We start from the raw sequence: 22323 nt of genomic DNA, 5'->3' as shown, positions 1-22323 counted from the left end.
TAATTCTAGGACCAGACTTGGAATTCTTGCCTGCAGCCTCTTTCTATGATGAGATAACTGGCTCTGTGGAGGAGGGGAAAGCAGTGGACGTGTTGTTCCTTGACTTTAGCAAAGCTTTTGACACAGTCTCCCACAGTATTCTTGCCAGCAAGTTAAAGAAGTATGGGCTGGATGAATGGACTATAAGGTAGATAGAAAGTTGGCTAGATTGTCAGGCTCAACAGGTAGTGATCAATGGCTCCATGTCTAGTTGGCAGCCGGTATCAAGCGGAGTGCCCCAAGGGTCGGTCCTGGGGCCGGTTTTGTTCAATATCTTCATAAATGATCTGGAGGATGGTGTGGATTGCACCCTCAGCAAGTTTGCAGATGACACTAGGTCCCTCTGTATCCTCTCCCTACCCTCCAGCATATTTAGCTCTCCTCCCAGTTTAGTGTCATCTGCAAACTTGCTGAGGATGATAGGATACAGAGGGCCCTAGACAAATTAGGGGATTGAGCCAAAAGAAATCTGATGAGGTTCAACAAGGACAAGTGCAGAGTCCTGCTCTTAGGACGGAAGAATCCCATGCACCACTACAGACTAGGGACCGAATGGCTCAGCAGCAGTTCTGCAGAAAAGGACCTAGGGGTTACAGTGGATGAGAAGCTGGATATGAGTCAGCAGTGTGCCCTTGTTGCCAAGAAGGCCACTGGCATTTTGGGATGTATACGTAGGGCATTGCCAGCAGATCGAGGGACATGATCATTCCCCTCTATTCGACATTGGTGAAGCCTCATCTGGAGTACTGTGTCCAGTTTGGGGCTCCACACTACAAGGAGGATGTGGAAAAATTGGAAAGAGTCCAGCGGAGGGCAACAAAAATGATTAGGGGACTGGAACACATGACTTATGAGGAGAGGCTGAGGGAACTGGGATTGTTTAGTTTGTGGAAGAGAAGAATGAGGGGGGATTTGATAGCTGCTTTCAACTACCTGAAAGGGGGTTCCAAAGAGGATGGATCTAGACTGTTCTCAGTGGTAGCTGATGACAGAACAAGGAGTAATGGTCTCAAGTTGCAGTGGGGGAGGTTTAGGTTGGATATTAGGAAAAACTTTTTCACTACGAGGATGGTGAAACACTGGAATGCGTTACCTAGGGAGGTGGTAGAATCTCCTTCCTTAGATATTTTTAAGGTCAGGCTTGACAAAGCCCTGGCTGGGATGATTTAGTTGGGGATTGGTCCTGCTTTGAGCAGGGGGTTGGACTAGATGACCTCCTGAGGTCCCTTCCAACCCTGATATTCTATGACTCTATGATTCTTTGATTCTCTACCCAGAGCCAATGTGAATTTAGTGCTGGTGAAAGGTGACATGCCTGGAAATTAAAGTTCCTTGTTTAATCTGGAAACTAGCTCAGGTGAGTGACCAGTAAGACTGCCAAGTTTGGTGGGATAATGGCTTCAGGACACATGGTCGCTGGGAACTAGACTGGAGCCATTGACTGACAGGGTGCTGAGCCGCTGTCATATGGGAATGGTTTTCCAGCCACAGCCATCCTGTGTCCACTGTGAGCCGCTGACATAGAGGGGACAGAATCTGCAGCCCAGTATCAATTGCTGAGATCGTAAGGGACTGATCCAAAGCCCACTGAAGTCAGTAGAGAGGCTCCCATTAACTTCAGGCTTTGGATATGGTTTCAGGTCACCAGTGTTATATTACCAAGAACAAAATCCTTGGCTCAGTAGCCCATAACCGTTTCACCACCTGAGCACGTACAGAAATGCACCTGCAGCTCTGGTAGCTGAGACCTGGGAACATTAGTAATGGTTTTCCCGAAACAACCATCCTTCAAAGGAAGCTTCTAAAAATTCATGAGACTTTCCACCATGACTTAGTGTGATTACAGTATTATGCACTTAAATCAGCTATCACCCAATGTGCCAAATTTCAACCTTTCCAACCTGTGTTCCACATCCCTGGGTCATATACCTGAAAATCTTACAGCACAGCATCCTGCACTTTTACTAGAGGCCAAGTGGTACTTAGCCCATTTCTACAGCAACGCTCTCCTGGCAGAGCCATTCCTACTGATCAAGTTTGTGTGTAGCAGTATACTCACTCCTAAGACGTGTCTTGGGTGCCCTTAAGCCCCACAGAGGGTGGGTCTTTAAGATGTGCGATGACAAGGTCTTGAAACAAACAATCCCACCGGTGCACATCCAGTTCCTAATGGACTAGACTCAGGCAAGCTGTCACAGCATCCCATCTTCCACTAAGACCTCCCAGTTGAAAGTAAATTTTTTGTTGCAGAGGGTGAAATCAGCTCACAGGTTACAAATTAATTCAAGGCAACATCTGGTGCATCCCAGACACAAGGCAGCTTTTAGAGATTAAAAGTGTCTGGTACGTGACTTTAGACTGCGAACTTTTTGAGGCAAAGATGAGTCTCTTCTGTTGGGAATCGCCTGTCTCGTGGGCACAACCATAAATGAACCATAAATAAGAGCAACCACCACCATGAGTAAAACTGATTGACAGTCATGAGTTAGTGATAGTCACCTGAGTATATCCATGCCCCAAAGGGAAAATTACCCAGAACACCCTTGGGTTTGTGCAGAAAAAGGCATGGGCCCCCAGAGGGATGCTCACAGAGAGTAGGCCTTTGTTGCAAAAAAGGCATGTTCTTAACTCGGGTAAGCTAGTTAGTTCTTTAACTCAGGCTAAACTATCAGTGAAGACACAGCAACTCAACTTTTAACTCAGGTTAACAACTTGAGCTCAACCCTATGCTCTCCTATAGGCCTTAGCCAGAGCTGCTAACCCAACTTAAAAGCAGGGTTGCCTGGTCTTCACTACTAGGTTAGCCTGAGTTAACGAAAAAACCCAAATTAAGAACACACTTACTTTTGCAGTAAAGACAGACCCACATTTAGTGACAATAACAGTCTAGTCTTTTTCCTGGTCTAAAGAAAAGCACATTGTGGGTCAAGAAGATCAAATATGGTCTCTATATTCAAGGCCAAAGAGCATGATGCTCTCTTGCGCAGGAGGACAGCAAGTGTTGTTATAAATTTTATATGAACATGTCTTAGCTCAAGTTTCTTTTGGTTTACACTGGAGGAAGGAAATTACAATCTGGATAATTTACACAGACATCTTGGGTGAGATTTAATGCCTTTGAAAATCTTCCCCCTAAACTAATGGGCCTTCCCATTTTGGATAATGAGAACTTTTATTAACGTGGAATGTAAATAGAAAACCTTTACTTTATGTTACTCCTCTCTGAAGAATGGGTACATGGCCACCTACCTTGAAAGTGACTCTTGCAGCGCTAAAATAATACTGTATTTGACTTATTCCTGGTGCAGTGATTAGGTCAGGAATGATATAACCAAAATGAATGTCTCTGCCAATCTGGGAGGAAGTAGATAAGTATTACCAGGAGATCTATTGGCGCGTCAGAGTAAGGGTGACTTTAATACTCAAGATGGAATAAATTCTGAGAACAATGTCATTTGCTCTTGGCAACTCTTGGCAACATGGTTTTCTTTATGTAACAGGTTTCTACCAAGCTGAGTGAGAATCACAGAGTTTGTAATATCAAGGTAAGATTCTCCTTTGCGTGGCTGGTTAAAGCGCCTCGCCTGCAGCTGGTTCTGGGCAAACAGACCCCAAGCCAATTGCAGGATCATTGACTCATAGACTTGAAGGTCAGAAGGGATTATCATGATCATCTAGTCTGGTCTCCTGCACATTGCAGGCCACAGATCCTCATCCACCCACTCCTGTTCATAGAATCATAGAATATCAGGGTTGGAAGGGACCTCAGGAGGTCATCTAGTCCAACCCCCTGCTCAAAGCAGGACCAATCCCCGACTAAATCATCCCAGCCAGGGCTTTGTCAAGCCTGACCTAAAAAACTTCTAAGGAAGGAGATTCCAGCACCTCCCTAATTAACGCATTCCAGTGTTTCACCACCCTCTTAGTGAAAATGTTTTTCCTAACATCCAACCTAAACCTCCCCCACTGCAACTTGAGACCATCACTCCTTGTTCTGTCATCTGCTACCACTGAGAACATTCTAGATCCATCCTCTTTGGAACCCCCTTTCAGGTAGTTGAAAGCAGCTATCAAATCCCCCCTCATTCTTCTCTTCCGCAAACTAAACAATCCCAGTTCCCTCAGCCTCTCCTCATAAGTCATGTGCTCCAGCCCCCTAATCATTTTTGTTGCCCTCCGCTGGACGTTTTCCAATTTTTCCACATCCTTCTTGTAGTGTGGGGCCCAAAACTGGACACAGTTCTCCAGATGAGGCCTCACCAATGCCAAATAGAGGGGAATGATTACGTCCTTCAATCTGCTGGCAATGCCCCTACTTATACAGCCCAAAATGCCGTTAGCCTTCTTGGCAACTAGGGCACGCTGTTGACTCATATCCAGCTTCTCATCCACTGTCACCCCTAGGTCCTTTTCTGCAGAACTGCTGCCTAGCCATTCGGCCCCTAGTCTGTAGCGGTGCATGGGATTCTTCCGTCCTAAGAGCAGCACTCTGCACTTGTCCTTGTTGAACCTCTTCAGATTTCTTTTGGCCCAATCCCCTAATTTGTCTAGGGCCCTCTGTATCCTATCCCTACCCTCCAGTGTATCTACCACTCCTCCCAGTTTAGTGTCATCTGCAGACTTGCTGAGGGTGCAATCCACACCATCCTCCAGATCATTAATGAAGATATTGAACAAAACCAGCCCCAGGACCGACCCTTGGGGCACTCCGCTAGATACCGACTGCCAACTAGACATGGAGCCATTGATCACTACTCGTTGAGCCCGACAATCTAGCCAGCTTTCTATCCACCTTATAGTCCATTCATCCAGCCTATACTTCTTTAACTTGCTGACAAGAATACTGTGGGAGACTGTATCAAAAGCTTTGTTAAAGTCAAGGAATAACACATCCACTACTTTCCCCTCATCCACAGAACCAGTTATCTCATCATAGAAGGCAATTAGGTTAGTGAGGCCTGACTTGCTCTTGGTGAATCCATGCTGACTGTTCCTGATCACTTTCTTTTCCTCTAAGTGCTTCAGAATTGATTCCTTGAGGACCCTGCTCCATGATTTTTCCAGGGACTGCAGTGAGGCTGACTGGCCTGTAGTTCTCCAAATTCTCCTCTTTCCCGTTTTTAAAGATGGGCACTTCATAAAGATGGGCACTTTAAAGATGGGCACAATCATAATTATGAGAAGAGAAACGAGTAGTGGCAGGATGGACTGTTGATATAACCTATAACTTCTCTTGTCAAGCTAAGGCTGTGATCCAAACCAAAAGCCCAAAAGATAAGTTTGCAGAGTGGCCAGACAGAAGTAAAAGCTCTCCCAAGCATGGTGACTACCATGGGCAATATGTCTTGAATTATCTAGCTAGAGGCCACATACTTGTCTTCTGTCAGTTGTAAGAAAACCAACTAACCTGACACATGCAGTGCCCTCCATGGCAGAGTGACACCTCGCAAGTCCACATAACCCAGTGGTTGGTTAGCAGAGCCAACTCATACCTTTAAACTCTAGTCAGGACAAGACAAGCTGTAGTTTAGCACATGTTCAGCTGATCAAGTAAAAGGCTGGGGCCAGACTAGGAAGCATTCATTAGATCAAACTAGCTAACACAATCTCATATCACACCTTTACATCACAGTCTAGACAAAGCTCAAGGTAATATCCAGAATGTGGTGCTGTAATAGATCCAGGTTGTGAAGGAGAGCGGGTGAAATAGATATCGTGGGTTTTCTTACAGATGTAAGGCAACACCATCTGACAGGGACACCTTCAATTCGTTCAGTTGCTGAGTTTAGTGGACTTGCAAGGTATCACTTTCCCCATGTATGGAGGGCAGAGAGCCTTCATGTGTCAAAATAGCTGGCTCGCCTACAATGGTCAGAAGAGACATTTACCCGCACAAGAAACTGGACCACACAACTGTGCCTTCCACAAGCAGATGGACGCAGAAGGACAGGTCTGTATGTGATGCTGGCACCTGTGCTCTTTGCATCAGAGTACGTGTTGGTAATAGAGGTGGCCTCTAATGCCATTCAAGGTTAATCTCACTGAGCTGGTTCCATTTCCTGGACATTTCTGCCACCTCCAACAAGTTGGGAGAAGTAGCCTCCAGCATACAGTAGGCCTGATGAATTCATTAATTTGTTACTTGCTCTGGAACAATTTAATCTTGCAGATGCTGAATCAAGTGCCCAAATGTAAGCCTCAACTAGTTCACGCGGCTCAGGTCCCCAGCTGCTGGCTGCGGTTGCTAGTGGCCCGTGCAAATCACCAGTGCTAGAGCCAGAGTTTTAAAGTCTTGGGTGCAACCCTTCCAGAGCAGCCAGTTTCCACAGTGCTATCTCTGCGAAGATTAGTTCCCCTTGTCATTGTGTTGGATGACCTGACGGACAGTATTTAAAATCTCTTTGTGGCCTGCAAGGACATGATGGCCACAAACATTTAAGTAAATGTGTCATGTCATCGCTAGCGGTAAAAACCTAGAGTGAAAATGAAGGGTAAAAATATCAGTGGCAAATATATCTTTATTTCAATCTAAGTAACGAGCAGGAAACAAGGGCTTTTAAAAATGCTTAAGAGCATATCCTCAGATGGTCCAGATCAGCAAGACACCGTTGTCTTCCAGGGAGCTACGCTGGCTTACACCAGCTGAGGATCTGAGCAACGGGAGTCTGAGTTTGACCTCACTTATCCCAGGGATAATTAGGAGTGACCTCACTTCTGAAGTCAGTGGCTGGTTTGCCATCAGTAGAAAAGAGCTAAAACTCAGCACTGCGATTTTTTAGCTTGATGGTGACCCTCCACGTGTGACATGATGTGGGACTAGATCAGAGAGAATAAATACAGAATGTTCAAAGTGAGGAAAGCCCCCCTCTGAACGCAACCCAATCACAGACAGAAACCTAGTCAATGCAGTGCACAGAGGAGCACTGCTGGGAGACAAAGTGAGAAAGACAGACTGTCAATGCCCTCTTTGCTGGTGCGAGAACTGAGGATGCAGGGTGAGGCCTTAAGGGCAGGAATGAAGGAAGCTGCAGCCCCTCACAGCAGATGTAACTGACGTGGTGATTAGAGCGGAGTTGAATGCTAACACCCTGTCTGTGCTGGGAACTCCTGGTGGAGATGAACAGATCTTAGCAACAGTGGGAAAGCTTTGCAAAACTTCCCTAATGCAGGCGAGGTGCTAGAGCAGGGGTGGGCAAACACACTGCTCCTAGGTGAATGGCTATATACCTGCACCCCTGTGGAGCCTCACTGATTTCAATGGCTATGGCTTTCAATGGGTCCTCACGCCGGTGCAGGGATACAACCCTGTAGAGTAATTTATGGGATCAGGGGCCAAAGACTGGAAAAATTTATTCTTCATAATCCTGATTTAGATTACCTAACTCCTGAGGCCTACAAAAGGCAACACAGTGCCTGTATCTGATCAGATCAATCCAGCAAGCCTGGAGGAGAATGAACTCTGGTGGGGAAGGGTAGGAACAAGAGCTGGGTGACATGTTTACCCGAAACTTTTTTTTGGCAAAAAATGCAGATTCAGTAACATCAAATCATTTAATAAATTTGTGAACGTTTCACCAAGTTCTTTTTGGGGAAAATAATTCTAAAAAACTCAAAATATTTAATTTCAATATCTTCTAAACAAAATATTTTGGTTTTGTAGGTCAAAAACCACTTTTCACTTAAAAATTTCATTGTTTTATTTTTTAAAAATGCAAAAATAACCCAAATGCTCAAAATCAAAACTAAACAAACTGTTTTGTTTGACCTGAAATTAATTTTTTCATTATTACTTTTCGGCACTGTCAGCAAACTGAAAAATCTCTAGCAGGAGCTCTAGTAGGAGTTACTGTATTATCTTGTTTCCAGAGGAAGGCTTGGAAGCAAAATCGTATATTAATTTCTAGCTTCACATTTTCATCTGCACTAAATCTGCGTTAGCGAGTTTGATTTTCCACTTTCCATCCCCCTCCCACACAGACTGAGCATGAGAATATGGTAGAGGTCACCAGCAGTCTTTGTTCCTCTAATTTGAAGCCACCATCTAATTAGATGTCAGCCAAGCAAAATATTAGAAGTCACATAATAATTATATCAACAAAATCAACAATTTAACAGCAAAGGTTAATTACATTTATATAAAAATCCAATAGAAAAAATGATGTTCAAACAGTTGGGCAGACTAATTGAAAGCTAATGTTGCTTCTAAATTGAATTTCAAATGAATTTTACATCCATAGTTCATTTTGCTAATTCCATACTCCGTATCCTGTAATTTGTTGACAGTGACTGATTACTTAAGTGAATAATATCTATGTACCAGGGCCACTTAGTAATAGAATAGGCCTTTTGCGACCACCGTACTAATGAATATAGTTTATTTAAAACACCAGTCTGTATTTGGATTTCTGAAGAACCGTGGCATGGCTTTGGCAATACCAACGGTTCGTAACAGCAACAAATTCCTACTTTATTTCTTTTTTTAATAATAGGCTGGAAAGACGTTTTTGTCTGGATGGCAGCGACATACTCCAGCATCCAGAGCAGCCGTTTGATAGATCACATCATTTCAGCAGCTTTCACTCCTCATTTCCATTTGTCAAAGGGCAAGAATGACTATTGACAGTTTGCCATGAAATAGTCTGCACAAATTCACCTAATTACTGCGCGTGACTTCAAACCTGACCCAAAGCCCTTTAAAGTCAACGGGCATCTTTCCACTGACTTCAATGGGCTTTGGATTGGGCCCGTATAGAACAGTGCAATCAATATTGGTTACATTTCCCTTTCTAATTGGTAGAGGTTGAGGCAGAATCAAAAAGCCACAGATCTTTGCCTCCCCTTAACAGAGCGGCTGGTGAAATCCAGAGCTGCAGATCAGTTTTGAGGTTTCAAACCATTGCAGTAAGGAAATTATAGATAACCCTGCGTGGCTGTCACAGAGGTCACGGATTCCGTGACTTTCTGTGACCTTTGTGACTTCTGCGGCTGGCTCCGGGTCTGCCTGAGCAGCTTAGGAAGCCCCGGGGCCAGCCACACCAGCCACTGCTGGGGCAGTCCGGGCCACCGCACTCCCCCTCACCCCAGCAGCAGCAACAGTAGTTTGGGGGTGGAAAGGGGCTCAGAGCTGGGACAAGAGGTTGGGGTGCAGGGCAGCGCTTACCTTGGGCGGGCTCCCCGGAAGTGGCCGTCATGTCCCTGCAGTTCCTAGGTGGAGCCGCCAGGGGGCTCTGCACACTGCTCCTACCTGCAGGTACCGCCCCCACAGCTCCCATTGGTTGCGCCTGGAGCCCCTCTGGCCTTCCCTCCCCATAAGAGCTGCAGGGACATGACGGCCACTTCCGGGGAGCCACGTGGAGCTGCGTAGGGAGCCTGCCATCCCTGCCACTCTCCCCTCAGCACCGGCAGGGGTCCAGGGCCGCATGCCCCCCCAAACGCCCCTCTCAGCACCAGCTGGAGTCCCAGGTCACCCCACCCACAGCACCCCATCTGTACCACCCCCGCCCAGTACCCGCAGTGCCCCGGCCCAAGTTTTAGTTAGGGGTATATAGTACAAGTCACAGACAGGTCATGAGCTGTGAATTTTTGTTTACTGCCTGTGACTTATCCATGACTTTTATTAAAAATACCCATGACTAAAACATAACCTTAATTACAGACAACTTGGGATGCAACGTTTGGATCCAGATCCAAACCACAGCAGAGTTTGTCGGGTCCATAACCAGGCTTTTGGTTCAGGTCCCATCTGTAAAGGAAGGGTAGGTCCGGATTTTCCAGAGAGCATGATGGGTACAGAGCTTTTTTGAAAATTTGACCATAAAATGTCACCCTGGCAGCTTCCGTCCCTTCTGAAAGTCTGCCATTTCCTTGTGCTGCCTAAATGGAAACTGAGCAATCTGAGGAGGAAAAAAAAATCTCTCTCCACTTACGGGTGCCGAGCACTGGAAAAATCTGCCCAATCAAATGCTTTGTGCCTGCATTCCAACGCCCATTCAGAGATGCCAAGGCTAGAAGAGTTCTTTGTGAGCATCTAGTCTGAGCTCCTGCACAGCACAGGCCAGAGACCTGCCCCACACTAATTCCAAAAGCAGCGCTTTTAGAAAAACATCCAACCCTGATTTTAAAAATCAGTGATGGAGAATCCACCACATCCCTTGGTAACTTTACTCTCACACAGTTAAAAAGTTACACCTCATTCCCTGTCTGAATTTATCTAGCTACAACTTCGAGCCTCTGGATCATGTTAGACCTTTCTTTGCGAGACTGAAGAGCCCTTTATTAAATATTTATTCCTGCCGTAGGTACTTAAAGACGGTAACCATGTCCCCCCTTAACCTTCTCTTTGTTAAGCTAAATCGATTGAGCTCCTTCAATCTATCGCTATGAGGCAGGTTTTCTAATCCTTTAATCATTCTCGTGGCTCTTCTCTGAACCTTCTCCAATTTATCAACATCCTTCTTGAACTGTGGGCACCAGAACTGGACACAGGATTCCAGCCGCAATCACACCAGGCCCAAATACAGAAGTAAAATAACCTCTCTACTCCTACTTGAGAGTCCCCTGTTTTTGCATCCCAGGATTGTAGTAGCTCTTTTGGCCACAGCATCACACCAGGAGCTTACGTGCAGCTGATTATCCACTATGACTAAACAATCTTTTTCAGAGTCACTGCTTCTGAGGGTAGAATTCCCATCGTGTTAGTACGGCCTCTTTTCTTTGTTCCTAGATGTACACATTTACATTTAGCCATCTTAAAGTGTATATTGTTTGCTTGCGCCCAGTTTGCCAAGTGATCCAGATTGCTCTGGATCAATGTCCTGTCCTTTTCATTATTTACCACTCCCTCAATTTATGTGTCATCTGCAAACTTGATCTGAGATGATTTTATGTTTTCTTCCAGGTCATTAATTAAAATATAGAGGCCAAGATCAGAACCCTGCAGGTCCCTACTAGCAACACTCTTGTTCGATGATGATTCCCCATTTACAATTACATTTTGAGACCTATCAGTTAGCCCATTTTAATCCATTTAATGTCTGGCGTGGTAATTTTATATCTTTCTAGCTTGTTAATCAAAATGTCCCATGGCACCAAGTCAAATGCCTTACAAAAGTCTAAATCTATTACATCCACACTATTACCTTTATCAACTAAACTTGTAATCTCCTCAAAACGAGATATCAAGTTAGTTTGACAAGATCAACCATCCTTCAGACAAACAGACGCTTCCAGCTGAATGCAGGGTTGCTAAGGGTTGTGATTTTATCGCAAATCCTATAGTATTTGATGCTTTTCTGAAAGCCACAGACATTGGAATTAAGAAATTACATGAGACTCTAGGCTTTCATTTAAAAAATTAGACAAGTTTCTAGTCCTTGCAGAGCAAACATGAAGCAAGTGCACCCTGAAGGCTCAGAAACCTGAACGCAAAGGAAAAAACCTCAACATTTATATTTAAAAAAGAAAAAAAAAATCTCATGGCTTCGAAACCAATTTCATGATTTTCTGGGACCCGGTTCATGATGCTGGAACACTTGGGGTTGGCGATTCGGCGAGTGTCATTTTTAGATAGGGAGAACATCCGAGGGGGAGAGCAAAACCAACGGACAGCCAAGAAAAGCCTCATGTGTGGGTAAGATGTGTTCAGCGTAGCCAGGGCTGCCAGAGACAGGGCTTCCCCTCGCAGCATGAATTAGGGTGGCCCAAGGCTGTTGATTTCAACGGGGCTAACTCACAGCCGGCTCTACCGTTTTTGCCACCCCAAGCAGTGAAAAAAATGGTCGCCACCGAATTGCCTCCACGGACGGCAGGAGACAGAGAAGCTGCCGCTGAATTGCCGTCCCTAGCACCTGCTTGGAACGCTGGTGCCTGGAGCCGGCCCTGCTCACAGCCTAACCAGGAGTGAGGGCGGCAGTCAGGCCCGCAGAGAACAGGTGGGCTGGGGGAGAGCTGCTCAGCGGACGAGCAGTACGGGCCACGGTCTGTGCCCAGTGGCAATGCCCAGCGAGGCTGGAGGGTATGACGTCCCAGTGAGCTCCGCATAACGTGCAGCTTCCCAGAGGGAACGTGTCTGGGCACTGGAGGGGCGGCCACAGCTCCATCCCCTCATTATCAGCCGTAGGGAGGAACACAGACCACTCCCAAAGGTGCAGCAAGCTCGCCTGGGAGTACGTGTCTCCCCATTGCCCTGGATCCATGCCTGTTTCCTGGCTTCAGCGGGCATAACACTGCCGACCACAGCGATTCAGCTGGCCCATCTTTTCCCCAGCACTGCGTGGGCTCTCGCTCTAAGAGGCAGTATTGTGCCCTGGTGAGCTATTACGGTGCCAGTGGAAATCATCAGCGAGAGGGGCCCTGGCCATTGATGGGGAGTGAAGAGCTGTCCCTGCCCCGAGGCGCCTGCAGTCTAAAGGCACGGTGGAAAGTCCCGCCTCCTGTGCAGCATTCTGCCCTCAGCTGCACGCAGGTGCCATGCCGTCCCTCCCCTCCTCCACAGCCGCCGGGGGCCCTCAGATGTAAAGGGGCTGCTGCCATTCTTCTGGGGGGGGAGGAGGGAACTGGGGTGCCCCTGTGCATGCCAGAGCCCAGCTCTAGAGGGACTCCCTGTGTGTCCCAGTGCAGCTGAGTGTGGGTGGTAGGACCAGGAGCTCAGGCATTATGCTGAGCTGTTGCCCCTCATGGAGAAGCAGGGGTGCACTAATAGCTACAGAGGGGCTTCGTCACACTCTGCCGCCTAGGTAAGATGGGTTCCTTCCCTCCCCACCCCATGCTGAGCCCATCTACTCCTGGGAATTAGCTCCGAGCATTTGTACCTGGTCTTCGTTAATGGGCATTCCAGGCAGCGGCCGTGCAGCGCGCCAGACAACTGGCACTGCATTTACAGCATTTGCTTTGGCCAGGTTTGCACCCCCGGTGCGTTTGCTCTCTGCAGCCATTAGTGCAATTGAGGCTTAATAGCACAAAAGCTCAGAGACTGAGTTATAAGCCTGCGTGCTCAAGGACTTGCAGAGAGCAACCCTGGAATTTGCTTTCCACGAGCAGTCGCAACAGGAAGCCAATTCCAGGAGTTACTCATTTACACAGGGGACAGAAACAATGCCATGGGACTGGTGCCCTACCCACTCTCTAGTGCCCCTGCAATTTTGGATTTTGCATACAAAGACAGAGACAGTAAATGGAATTCCCAAAGCAGTTGGTCAGACGGTTGTGAAGAATATATCTGAGAAAATTACAGTCTGTTTCTGGATGTTCCACAAGAGAAGAGGAGATTAAATCCATTGACTAATTTATCAGTTATGACTTAATTGTTTCACTCGATTTGCATTATGGAGAAACACAGCACGAATAAACTGGCAAAAATATTGGGGGGGAAAAGAGTATTTGCATTAGAAAGTCTGTCTGTCTAGTCTGTACTAAACGCTACATTTCCCATAATCCATTTGCACCAATGCTGAAGCTTCCGGAAGCAGCTAACCTAAGATGGGGGTTTCTAAGGTTTGCAATTTTTTAAAAAAAAATCCTATTTTTCCAGAGGTGGCCAACGTTACAAACATCACAAAAGCTAAACTAACCACATTATCCTCCGTCTCTCTGAAGCACCCCCTGCTGCAAGAGGAACACAATTATATCTCAATAAAATTTTAATACAGGGAATTTGCAACCATCAAGCAATTAGCTGTTGCTATGCTACAGTCAGAATGTAATCACAGTAATGAAGCAAACAAAGGGAAGACATTGCTCAGGGGTTACATTATCAGATATAACCTTGGGTTGTTTTCCATCGAAATCCTAGTTGAAAGAAGAAAAGGGTTAGTCGCTAAGGTGCCACGAGTACTCCTTTTCTTTTTGCGAATACAGACTAACACGGCTGCTACTCTGAAACCTGATTGAAAGACTCTTGTTGCTTTAACATTGAAAAATAAAAAAAACCTGGGCCAACTCATCAGCTGGTGTAAATCAGCATAGATGCAGGTACTTCAAAGGAGCATACACCAGCTGAGAATCTGTCCCCTGGTGTTTATTTGACAAAATGAGCAGAAGCAAAGTCAGCATATGCCATGGAACTTGCCTCACGCATCATCATGGAGAGCCAGATTCTGCCTGGTCCTTTTGGGGCATGGGACAATTGAAAAGAGGGGTGGAAAAAGCATCCCCCTCCTCTAGGTGCCCCAGGTAAGGGGCAGGCAGAACCAGAGCCCCTGTGGGCAGGAGAGTGAAGCTCTGTTCCAGGGGTGCCCAGCCCGTCCTAGGGTTGGGAGCGAGGTGGGTCCCTGTTCCTGCTCCACACCCACCCATGGCCAGCAGAGGGCAGCAGGCTGGCTCCATGCAGCAGGGTGCTCCGGGATGCTCACTTAGGGCTGCCTTTGGAAGGACCGTCATCGCCCAAAGGGGGAGCAATAAAGGCTCCATTGGGAATCACCCATAGCTAGGCTCCATTTGAGCCTCTTGTCACAGGCAGAGGCAGCTGAACGTAGGGAGAGAGACGGCAGAGTGGGACGATCCCATTTCTTTAATGCAGGGCTGTATTCTGCCCTGTAAGCTGCCCAGGGCCTGCAGCAGACCTAGGGGTCAGGGAGCCTGACTGGATTTTCAGTGTGTAAATGGATGGGTTCCGCCCCAAGTCCAGCACCAAATGCAGGTCCGCTGGCTTCGGAGGGCAGGCCCTATGGATCAGGCTGCATGGCCCGGCCCAGAGCAGAGCTGGCTGGGAATCCAAATGTCCCGTCTGGGAAATTCCGACATTTGAAATTTTGCTTTTGTCCCAAACGGGAGGGAAGAGATGAACTTTACCAAGAAACAAAACTTCTGAAATACTTTGTTTTGGAACCATCGAAGTGACTGTCTTGAAACGTTTGGCTTTGTCCTCCCAACTTTCCTGTTCGTTAGATTATAATTTATAGTACAGACGTCAAAATATGGATGGTAGCTACGTGAAACCTTGTGACCTTATCAAAATCATTCATTTTGATAACTCTCCATCAGAAGTTTAGAGGAAATCGATACATCCCACAAAACCTTTCAAATGTGTCAAAGCAACATTTTCCAGTGGAAAACTGTTTCATCTGGAAATTTTCAAGGAGCTCTCGTCCATCTGTTTTAGGATGGAGGTGTCTTGCCAGACTGGGTGCCTTATACCCCTTGGCCGGCCCCATTCTGCCTTCCCCCAACCATGCCATCCCATGCCAGGTGCACAAGTTATCTGCACAGGAGGACTGTGCTTAGGGCCAGCACCATTGGCTGGGGATCCAGTGCACCCACTTTCTGGCCAAGCACATACAGTCACCAGCCAAATACAACAAGTGTGACAGAATTGGGTCCCAAGAGACGTTTTGTCCATTTTTAAAAAGGCCAGACTTCTATCACACCTTTGAAAAACCTGCCCCCAATTGTTTAAACACTGTCCCACAATCGGAACAGCTTTGCTCATTAAATCTCCCACCTTGGCATTTAGTTCTAGTTAGCATGAGAACCTGGGATGATTTCCCAAGCTTGATTATTAATAAAACAGCTTCAGTGCTGCATTAGAAAGACATACGGCAGGTCCAGAGATGAGTAATCTTAACCCTCCCAGAGTCACGACAGCTCGGAGCTTTATTAAACCGAATGGTCTGGCAGTTAGAATCCTTTGCCTCTGCTCCATCTTTGTTCTCACTCCTGGTACCCTGGTTGTTTGTTTAAATAAAAGCAAACAACCCCCCCCACCACCACCCAGCCAACCATGCAATGATATTCTAGTATTTAGAGCAGCACTGATTTCATGCAACAACTTTAATCTCTTTTAATCATTTATTCCCTAATCCAACGGGAACGCCCGATGAGCTGGAGAGGTGAAGAAAATGGCAGCTGATTGAGCGTGTGGAGATGGAGAGGAAGAAATTCATTAATTTTTCATTGCCAGGGCTGAGATGTGCGCCACTTAGTATTCATCATGTCAGCAGTGACCTTGAGGCTGCTTCTGTTCCCCCTTGCAGAGCTCTCTCCAACCATCTGGTTCATATTAGTCTGGTTGTGATGCTCACCTTCCTGTCAGGATGAAAGAGAAGAGTGCCGTATTGGAAAGGCAAAAGGCAGCCCAAGCCACTCACTCTTTGAATTCAAGTACAGGCAAAATGAAGTGAAAAGCACGTCATTTGCCATCAGGCACATTTACAGAACAACTGCCCAAAATGGCACCAATTAAAATATCACCAAGCCCAGCACTGTCCTTTTTAGGAGAGGGAGGTTATCAGAGCTTGCAGGGCTGATGCTCGCCCAGGTCTCCAACCACCACGAGACTCTCAGCACTAAGCCCAGTTTAGATGGGGACCGCAGCTGCCCCGACCACTAGCCTGCCATCTAACGGGAGCATGCCAGGTTGCATTCTGCAGCTTTCACTCCCGGCTCTGGCAACTCCCCGCCAAAGAGGAGTGTGTTTGTTCAGCAATCAGGTTCGTTCTGACAAGACATATGTAACGCTGCAAAAGGCATGCATGTTTGTTTGCAGGAACCCTGCCAGTTCCATAGCGTGTGCACTATAGTGCTTTGTGTCCGCAAACACTGTCGACATTAAAGCTAATACAAATCTCAGAAGAGCGAAAAAAGCCATTTGGTTCATACGTGGCAGATTTGAAGCAGTGCATCAGCCCACAGTGAGAGACATGAGTAAGCACTTGGCATTTCCATAGGGCTGTGAGTCCCACAATGCTTTGTGCAACACACAAATGTACAGCACCACTGAACTGCAGCCACCTCTGGGTGGGAGCCAGCCAGACAACCCGCCCATAGTGGCGAAGAGAGAATTTTGGCCAAGAACATTTGGGTGAACCCTGCTTAGATACAAATGGCCATGAGATCTTCAGTGTCCCATCAGGACGAGCTGGGGCTCAGAGTCCAAGGTCTCCTCTAAAGGTCTTCACCCAGGGAACCGTCTGGCGCTCAGCAAGGTGAAGCCCCGAGAAGCATTGGAACCTGTGATTCTGGGCAGGGAGTGCACAGAGCGCCGTACTGACATGTGGGAGCCCTGGGTTCAGCTCCTAGCTTCCCTGTGTGACTTTGAGCCAGTGCCCCAACTGCCTACCTGGAACACCAGGCTAATGCGGCCTAGCTCACAGAGACATTCATTAGTGATTGTGGGGTGCTCGGTTGCTATGGTGAGGAAACTATCCAAGCAATTTGCGTAGTGACAAAGACGGTACCCCTGGGGTCCTTCCAAGATTGGGCCACAATTACTTCGCAAAGATTAAAACATGTTGGCATGGCAATACTGCAAGCGGACAGCACACAGATCGAGCCCTGCACATCTGCGGAGAGTCGCTTTATGGCCGGGGACCATGTTCATGGTTTGGATGTGGAGACAAATTTTGTATCCGTTTAGGGCTCTGCATACAGACCCTTCCACCAAAGCACTTTACTCACACCTAGCTGAATGTCGCCATACACCCGTGCGGGAGGTAACTGAGATATTATAGCTAATTCGGTTGGTCCTACATAATTACTCATATTGATGTCATTAGCCAGCTTACCCCTGAAACGCAATTTCCAATCCACTTACTGCAAGGTAAAAGCTGCTAGTCAATCTGGCCCTGTGAACTCATAGCAAATCTTAAAGTGTTTTCAAGTGTTTTGTTTGGGAATCTGATGAGGTGTCCGGTTGGCCTCTCCCCTTACACTGCCGTTACTCAGGAGTAGCTCCAGGGCAGTGGAGAGGCTATGCCAGTGGAATATAGGTGTGACAGGAGAATGGAGCGTCCACACTATGTATTCGCAGCTCTTTCTAATTGTGCTTACTGCCCAGGACCTTCCAACTCTAATCTCCAACTCCGTCTGGGACCTCAGGGGAGTGTTTTTAACCCTGCAGCATTTTTTCCCCAGCCACCAGGAACAGGAGCTGCTGGGAGTTAGAGGAGCTAGGCCTCTGAGAGATGTCTATGAAAAATAGAAACTAATATCTGAATGGTGTTAAAAACACAATTATTTCTGTGTATTTCAATGTATCTGATAACACAGTAAAGGCTGATCCCTGGTTTGGCCAATGAGGGGGGTTCTTTGTAATTCAGAGGCGATCTTCCTCTCATTGGTATGTCCATACATAGCACTTGAAAAGAAAAGGTCTTGTTATTACTCAGGAATCACAGAATATCAGGGTTGGAAGGGACCTCAGGAGATCATCTAGTCCAACCCCCTGCTCAAAGCAGGACCAATCCCCAATTTTTGCGCCAGATCCCTAAATGGCCCCCTCAAGGATTGAACTCACAACCCTGGGTTTAGCAGGCCAATGCTCAAACCACTGTGCTATCCCTCCCCCCCATATAAGGACTGATTTCATTAGCCAGCTGAAATTCTGCACAGCATATAGTGCCATTACAGTCATTTACTCCTCCAGTGCTGTTTTACCCTATGCCACGAACCCTCTTCATTGTCTTCCTGTTGGCTCACATTTCTCAGTCGTCGTGCGTAGATCAGAGCCGTCTTGCGACATCCTGGGACCTGTGTGGCTTCAGCTGCTGCAGCTATAATTCCCACTCTGTTTATACTGCCCTCTCCCTGGAGTATCAGAGAGCCTTACAGTGACCAGGTGTCATCACAAAGATCTCTCTTTGCCTGCGTAAGTTCGTCAGCGCTGTCTCAGCTCGGGACGGGCAAGCTGAGCTTTCTGCATGTAAATGAGACACAAACAATTGCAGGATGAGTCATTTCCAGCGTGCGTGTATGCACCTCTGTCTTAGGATGGTGATGAAGAGATGCCATGTTTTAACAGATATTTGCAAACAAGGTTAAACATTTAAGCACCTAGGAATTGCCAGGCAGGATCAGACCGGTGGTCCACGTAGTCCATTATCCAGTCTCAGACAGTGGCCAGTGCCAGATGCTTAGGAGGAAGGCGCAATTAATCCCATAGTAGCCAATTATGAAATAACCTGGCTGTAGCGGTGTGAAAGGAGAGGAGTCTTCTGCAGATCCACCTGGTTAGCAGACCCCTGCTGAAGTTCTGCTGACTCAGTGTCGAGCTGTGGTCCATTCACTCTCTCCTGGATATAAGTGAGGAGGAAGAAGGAACGAGATGTGAGAACATAGGAGCTCCTGCAAGGAAACCCTAGGGACAGCTCTGCAGGTGTGGTGTTACTACTGAATTATCAGTAAACTCAAATCCCCAGATGAGGGTGAGTTTGGCCCCTAATTCAGGGTCTGGGCTCCCTGTCCTTAACAGAACAGGGACTTTGGCTGTTCTCACTGGGCATAAGGACAGTTATTTCTAATCCCAGTGATTATGGTAGTTGGTTTATGCCCCAAGGCATGAGGATGTATATCCATTTCACATTTTATCAGTTAGTTTAGCTGTGCATACATCATTATTGCTGATATTCCTATGCTCTAACAAGCCAGTTTTGAATCCTGCCACAGTCTTAGCCTCAGATCTTATAGCAGTGAGTTCCAGCGGTTAAATTTGCATTATATGAGAAATGACTTCCTTTAATTCCATGGGGTGACCCCTTATTCCAATACTGTGAGAAAGGGTGACTAGGAGCGGCAGACTGACCTCCCCCATAACATGCCCTATTGTACCTCTAATGTGTCCCTTCTCTGAGCGATACAGCTCTATAGCTAGGCCTGAGGGTCAGAGTTTTGGTTCACAGGGATTTGTGCCAATCTTTGTCTGGCTTCAGTTCCCATGAATTCTCACCCCAGAAGTTTGCTTTGAATTTTGAGTTCCTGTGAACTCCCACAACGAAGTGCAGCTCAACTGAAACTGCCGAGTTTTGCCTCCTTTTGGTTGGAGATAACTGGCCCCAAACTGGCCTCGGCTTCACTGACTTCTCAAAAGTTCAGAAACTGGAGCATGTTTTCAGTGAACCTGAGCTGAGTTTTGGGTTGTTAATGAAGCCGCAAAGCAGGTGACCCATGTCTGGTTTATTACACCTCTGAACTGTGCATGCAGCTAGACTATGCATGCAGCTAGACTGAAATAATAAGGCATTTATTATTGTCACCCCTGCTTGTCATTCTGGTTCCATCTCATGCTGTCTCCTCCATCTGTCATACTGTGTCTTGTAGACTTAGACACTGCTGCAGTATAATACTAATATAATCGACTGTGCCAGACAGCTGCAGGTGTAGCCCTATACAACTCTTTGTCGGGCAATCAAGTGAACCACAAGTGGCCACATTCTGTGTCCTTTACCGAGGTGAATGTGGCCACTGATTTTGATGAGAATTAAGTAGGGCCTGCTGGATTTGGCCCAAGAGCGAAATCCTGAGCAAAACTCCCAAAGGACAGGAGAGAAAATCCATAAAAACAAGGGTCTAATTACAACTGTCTGGCACCAGTGTTGTTCCCTGGGGTTTCTGAACCCAAAGTTCTTGGTAACTTGGTAACTTTCTTGGCGAGACGGTGGCAGGAAATAAATCAGTGGGGACCTGGCCGCCTGACTGACAGATGGTTGGCACAAGCAGCACACTACAAGAGTGCTTTTCCTTAAAGCTTTACTTTATTTAGTCTCCAGCACTTGCACACATCCGCAACAGGTTGGTAAAACTCCCCCCAAAATCCCAGATTCATATTTACCCAGGGTATTGGGGAGCTCTCAAGTGGGTAACTGCAGACATCCAGTGGCTGGCCTTCCCTCTGCCCGGGAACTTGAGAGGTGTACAAGCGTCCATCAAGCTGAGATTTCTGCCTATTTTAATCCCCAATTTAGTATTACAGAGCTTGTCCATTGAAACAACTGCTGAGCAGAAGCTAAGGGTGGAGATTTCCAGCCTGTAGTTTTCCATCAGGTAACCAGCTGTATTTCACATGGCAATAGTTAACTATTGCCAGACTTCCCAGCCTGTCAAAACGGCATCAAGTCAGGAGGGCAGAGGGTCATGTTTACTCCTCGAGACCACATAACTTTCCCCTTTCCCATCCTGGCCTGTTAGTCATGCAAAGGTTTCAGAAAGGCCTCCTTTTAGCTGCTTTCACCAGTAAGCATAACAATTGGCATTCCCGCTGCTGGCAGTGGTTTAAGCATGTTACTGGGCTCTGGGCTATCAAAAATCTGCTACTTCAATGTGACTCCCCCAATCTCATAGGGTTAGTGCTGTTTTACCCAGGAGAATCAGGGTCAAGGGCTCCAAGCGGAATTAATCCAGAGTATGACAATCTCAGACATCCACAAGTCCAGACTGCCCCCGCCCCCCCGCGCAGACACCTTGGTTCCCTGCTTTTCAAAGAAATCTAAAATCTCTCTTTAGATGCTTAAAGGAACAGAGTGTTTGAATGATGCACTCCAGTACCCTGCAATTCAGCGGGGATACTGAATGAAAATGATGATCAGCATACTCATAATGATTCATTCTGGTTATAATTGCTTCGACACAGAACAAGAATAGGGAGATGGAATTAACTTTTTTTTTTTTTTTTAATGATTGAGATGAGTGTGTTTTTCTTAAGCCACATGATACATTAGCCTGCCATGTACAGTAACATCTTTCTGGTGTCTTTTCAAATGTTTGTGCAAATTCTCTTTCGCTCTCTCGCTTACACACACACAAACACACACAAACACACATACAAATAGAGTCAAATCAGTCAGCTTAACAGAATGTGACGGGATTCCACTCACCACACTAGCACCTCCTGCTGGCCATCTTGGGGATCAGCTCTTCAGGTCGATATGCCCTCTCCCAATGGCATCTCACCCGCCGTCACTTCTACTCCCGGACTCATGTCACTCCAAGGACCTCCGGCCATGTCATGATCTGTGCTCCTCCCTTCCAGGGCCCCTGCAGTGAACTGTACCCTAGTGGTGACTACAGCCAGTTGTCCGGCCACTTCCCCAGTGGCAAGTGGGGGACGGGGGCGGGGGGCTGAGCCCACCTACTACTCCGGATCCTGGCCAGGGACCCTGCAGATGGAGGGGATGCAGCACATGGCTGCCAACTCCTCAGTACGTTTCCACAGGCCACTTCCCTGTGGCCCCAGTACCCTTTTTGCCCTTGCCTCAGGGTCTCAGCCTGCCAGTCCTAGCAGCCAGCCAGGAACTCCCTCTCACTCCCCTGTTCCTGCCCAGCACTATTCTGTCCAGGGTGCAAGCTTCCTTCTGCCTGCCAGGCACCCAGTCCTCCCTCCTTGAGCTGCAAGGAGTACCTGACCCTGCTCTGCAGTTCATCTTATATGGGCCTTCCAGCCCCTGATTGGCTGTTCCTCACTGTCCGTCTCTTATTAGCTGTTTCTTGTGCAGCCTCCCTAGGGCTCTGTTAACACAGTGTGGGGCCAACGCCCCATCACACAGAAACACATCCCTATTAGACCATAACGCCAAGCGT

The 22323-nt window shown here is 47.1% G+C and overlaps 1 long non-coding RNA gene across 3 annotated transcripts; it reads right to left on the bottom strand.

The window, feature by feature from the left end:
- Positions 1-13622: 13622 nt before the first annotated feature.
- On the bottom strand, positions 13623-20751 carry LOC140895131 (uncharacterized). Of its 3 annotated transcripts, none has more exons than XR_012154115.1 (3): positions 20579-20751; positions 18409-19043; positions 13623-16059 (listed from the first exon to the last, which is right to left on the bottom strand). It is a non-coding gene; the product is annotated as an uncharacterized lncRNA (long non-coding RNA). The 3 variants fall into 3 exon arrangements; XR_012154114.1 differs by lacking the exon at positions 13623-16059 and having other exon boundaries at positions 17969-18667; positions 18805-19043; XR_012154113.1 differs by lacking the exon at positions 13623-16059 and having other exon boundaries at positions 17969-19043.
- Positions 20752-22323: the final 1572 nt, after the last annotated feature.

This window comes from Lepidochelys kempii, chromosome 10, assembly GCF_965140265.1.
Source record: "Lepidochelys kempii isolate rLepKem1 chromosome 10, rLepKem1.hap2, whole genome shotgun sequence".
Taxonomy (NCBI): domain Eukaryota; kingdom Metazoa; phylum Chordata; order Testudines; family Cheloniidae; genus Lepidochelys; species Lepidochelys kempii.
This window is presented reverse-complemented; position numbering and strand designations above follow the sequence as displayed.